Genomic DNA, 5158 nt, shown 5'->3' with positions numbered 1-5158 from the left:
CCCCATTTTGCAGCAGTAGGGTAGGAAAGGCCATTACCTTTAATCTTTATATAAAAGCCAAATGGGACAAAATAAATGATTACCTAAGGAGAAAATGATCGCATCATTGAGAAAATAGGCCACTGCAGCGAAGTACTGCATGTTTCCTCTCTGAGATGTCTGTACAGTGGGACTCTGATGGGGCAGGAGGTTACAATAACACTCTCAATCCAAAATGGACTTTCTATCCTAACTTTATCAGATCATTTTCTTTCTAGAGTAAAAATGATAACCTAGTACAATTTGAGTAAAAAAATAACTGTTTGTCATACACCTGTCAGCGAAACACAATCGCTGGTTTGCTTTGTAAATGAAAGCAACACCATCAGCTGTGAGGGGGGAATGAGGGGGTCTACAAGCAGTTTCGTTTTCCTGTTTCACTTTTATGAGCAACATAAACACATACGTGAGAACATGTCACCTTCAGGAGAGAGAGACTGACTGAATTCACCCAAACTTAAGCAAGCGTTTACACTGATCTTACAACAAAGATTTATGTCTTGAAAAGGGGGACTGAAGGGACCAGGATTTAAGATGTAGTGTAATAAGTATAATCCATAGTCAATAATTCAATGTATCTCATTCCTAGTGGTAATGTTAGTGTTATTTGGAGAAGTGAGAAATGTAAACCTTCTCATGTGTATTGTGGACCTGGTCTACATGACGTGCGAAATAGCTCGGCCAGAGCATACCGTAAATCCTCAAATAAAGACCGGAATTCAATTAGAGGCCGGGCTTCAGATAGTAGCCGGGGGCGTGGTCGATACGGACAAATAAAGGCCGGGCCCCGTATACAAGCCGGGGGTAAAAAAAAAAGGTAACGGTAGCCTATTTTACTGTAGCATACCAGCATCAGTCCATCAGCACAAAGCAGACATCACAATTTAATTGAATGCATTTCATAAATACATGTTCTCCTCATGTTTAATGTTGTTGGCTAATTTCATGGCTGTTTGCAATAAAAAAAGAAATGTTTCAGCCTACAAGGCGAATGTGTTATTATACAGTAACTTGCCTAAATGATAGAAGACATTCCTCCAAAATACCTCTTTTTAATGATTTTGTTGCCGTTTCGTGATTTCCGCTAAGAAAAAAATGTTCTTCAGGCTAATATAACTTTAACGTTCCAGGTGTTGCGTAGAAACCCATTACTTGCTGACTTCAAGTTACAATGACTTTCCGCTACGTTAAATGACGGACTTCTTGCGGAATGATATGAAAGATGTGAATTAGAAGCACAAAACCTGTTGCCAATGACAGCGGTCATTAACTTTTCGAGGTGGTGAATATCAAGAAATGACAGACCTGCTAACGTTGGGGTGCCCCATTCAAATCAACAGAACTTTTTTGAACATTCTGAACGTAAGGTAAGGCCCTCAGGGGCTGCGCTGACCAGCTAGCAGGGGTCTTCAGCGACATCTTCAACCTCTCCCTCAGCCTGTCTGTACTACCCACCTGCTTCAAAAGGACCACCATCGTCCCTGTGCCCAAGAACACCAAGGTCACCTGCTTGAATGACTACCGCCCAGTAGCACTGACCTCTGTGATCATGAAGTGCTTTGAGCGGCTAGTCAAATCATTCATCTGCTCCTTGCTGCCTCCCACCCTGGACCCTATGCAGTTTGCATACCGGTCCAACAGGTCTACAGACGATGCCATAGCCCTGACCACGCACACCGCCCTCACCCACCTGGACAAAGGGAATACATATGTGAGGATGCTGTTCATTGACTACAGTTCAGCATTCAATACCATCATCCCCTCCAGACTCGTCTCGAAGCTCGTAGACCAGGGACTAAGCACCCCCCTATGCAAATGGCTCTACGACTTCCTGACGGGGAGGCCACAGGTGGTGAGAATCTGTGACCGCACCTCATCCACAGTAGTCACAAATACAGGCACCCACAGGGCTGTGTGCTCAGCCCCCTCCTGTTCTCCTTGTTCACACATGACTGTGCAGCTACGCACAGTTCCAACCTCATTGTCAAGTTTGCTGATGATACAACCATTGTGGGCCTCATCACTGGAAATGATGAATCAGCCTACAGAGAGGAGGTTGTTAACCTGACTACATGGTGTCAGGATAATAACCTCTCTCTCAACACCAGCAAGACAAAGGAGATGATTGTGGACTACAGGAGACGGCAGGTGGAGGAGCACGCACCCCTGTACATCAACGGTTCTGCAGTGGAAAAGGTCAGCTGCTTCAGGTTCCTCGGGGTGAACATCAGCGATGACCTCACCTGGTCTGCTCATACGGACAAGGTTGTCAAAGCAGCCCGGAAACGTCTCTTCTTCCTGAGGAGACTGAAGAAGTTTGGCATGAACCCAGTCATCCTCACCAACTTCTACAGGTGTACAATAGAGAGCATCCTGACTGGGTGCATCACAGTGTGGTATGGGAGCTGCACAGCCAAGGACCGCAAGGCCCTTCGTAGTGTGGTCAGGACTGCAGAGTTCATCATCAGCAGGGAGCTCCCAGCCCTGCAGGACACCTACCACACACGATGCCTCAGGAAAGCTGGCAGGATCCTAAAGGACTGCTACCACCCAGCTTTCAGACTTTTTACCCCGCTGCCTTCTGGAAGGCGGTACCGTAGCATCCGGTCTCGCACACGCAGACTGAAGAACAGCTTTTACCCCAGGGCCATCAGGCTGCTAAATGGACATTGATACTACACCGCCACTTTTGCACTCGTCACTTACATGCACTGTCACTGTCAATTTCATATTACTGTTTGCACTACACTACATATACTGTAACTTCCAACCTACTGCTTGCACTAGCAGTAATACCTTATCAGGAAAATTGCACTACCTGTAACTCCCTCACTGGGTTGTATGTAGGTTAGTATAGGTCAATAGGGTAGCATAGTGTATTATATGTTATATGTATATATGTTAGTATTATATGTAAAGGCTGCTATATGTATATTTAGTATTATATGTATAGGTTGTTATATGTTTAGTACACCGTATTGTATATTTATCTTAGTAAGGTTATTTATATGTTTATTAGTAAGGTTATTTATATGTTTATTATATGTAAATTATGTTCATAGTACTTGTGCAGAGTGTACGTCATGGTTATGTTATGTATATTATGTGTGTTTGTTATGGTAGGTTTGGGCGGCGTCTTGTCATAAGAATTTCAGTGCCCAGTCTGACCCTGGGTCATTTTGTGCATCTGACAAATAAAAGACTTGTAACTTGTAACTTGTAACTTGTAACTTGAAGAGCCGTACGAAATAAAGGCCTGCCCCTAATACAAGCCTGCCCCAAATACAGGCCGGTGCGCTGTGCAGCCTAAGTAAATAAAAGCCCCGACCACTATTTGAGGATTTACGGTAATCTCTTAGTTTTCCTCAGCATCATGCATAGATTTTGAGTCTTTGATCTGACACCCCTGTGCTCTCTGTAAGCAAACGGGCCCCAGACCCGGCGACTCCCAGGTAATAATTAGCATTAAGAGATGGAGCCATTGGGTGACACCCCGACACCCCCCCTTGCTTGCCAACAGGATAAAACCTATGGTGTTCCAAAAGGCTGACAGAAAGAGAATTAGGTGAAGCCATCCGGTGATACTTAAGTCTCTCCTCCTCTGGTGTACATCATTGCAAGAATAAACCTGGATTTGGGTTGTTCATACCTCAGACTGAGTCTCCAATATATGGGATAAAATGAATTCCTATCAACACACACACACACACACACACACACACACACACACACACACACACACACACACACACACACACACACACACACTGTGAGAAGGTGAATTCTCCCCCTCCTCACCGTGGCAAGAAGGGATTGTGCCCTTTAAGACTTTTGGACTCCCCCACCATAATGGTTGGGTCTGGGCTCCCCTGCGTCCATGGTGGCTGTGCCCTATTCAAAGGGTGTCTCATTTTTATAGAGAGAGAGACTGTTTGTTAGAGGCATGAGAGCACTGACAAAGAGAGGTATGAGGATAAAACACTTCCCTGTTTACCGGTGTGAAGGAAGGGTTTTGTGTCTAGTTGTGTGGACACTGTGTCTTTGTGCTTTGTTGGTGTGTCTTGTATATTGTGCCTGTTTTTGTGTGCTTGTTTTGTTTGCTTTGTTTGGTACGGCTAGTATAGGTACTTAGCTTCGGGCTTAGTGCCTGGGCCTAGTTTGGGACCTGGCTTGGGCCTTGAGAGGGTACCGATATTTGGGCTTAATCGACCAAGCAGGTGCCTAGGGTGCCAGGTTACTTAAGTCCCGGTGAGTACGGCCTGTATCTGTGATCTGTTTGATTTATATGTGTTTATGTTGTGTGCACTGTGTTGGGGTTGACAGTCCCCCTGTAAATAAATATATATATATATTTTTATATCAAAACCACCATCTCCTGCACTGTATTTCCACTACACCCCCAAGTCCAGTCGCCACATCCCTAAAAGAACGTGGGGTGACCGTCCGGTCCCTCACACTCACACTCACACTCATTTAAGATGACTAGCCAGTATGACAAAAAATAAATTATAAATAAATCCTCTTGCCACTGGCAACAAGTGTGTACTTGTGTGTGTGTGAGTGTGCAGTGTAGTACCAGCTCCACCCAGCCCTCAAGCAGTTAGCTCAGGTTGTGAGTAAGTGTGTGTAAGTGTGTGCGTGTCTGTGTATGTGTGTGCGTGTGTGTGTGTGTGCGCTTGACTAGGTAACGAGGTTCTATGGTGTGACATTCATGAGACTTATCTTCATGGAAGTGACTTGCTTGCAAAAACAGCACTGTGGTCATATTTTCCTATTGCTTAACTTCTCCTTTCTCCTTTGAAGACAGATTTATTTTTCTAGTCTTTGAATCACTGTAAGTCCTTGGGGGCGGGTGGAAACTGACCTGATTAAAACTGTAGGCCTTTCTATATGAATGGAAACGGAACTGTTTAAAACTGTAGAGCTTTTTATTTGAGTGGCACACTCAATAAAGCTATTCAATAAAAATCTGACCTAAAGACAGGATATCAATTAGGCTACAGTTATTTAACATGTTTACTCACTGATGCAGGATCCACCAATAATTAGCTATTAGAAGCCTAAATATATTTGATAAAATCGTCAGGTCTAAGAATCTTTACTCAGCAAACATATGCCG

The sequence above is a fragment of the Clupea harengus genome, chromosome 2 (genome assembly GCF_900700415.2).
Source record: "Clupea harengus chromosome 2, Ch_v2.0.2, whole genome shotgun sequence".
Taxonomy (NCBI): domain Eukaryota; kingdom Metazoa; phylum Chordata; class Actinopteri; order Clupeiformes; family Clupeidae; genus Clupea; species Clupea harengus.
This window is presented reverse-complemented; position numbering follows the sequence as displayed.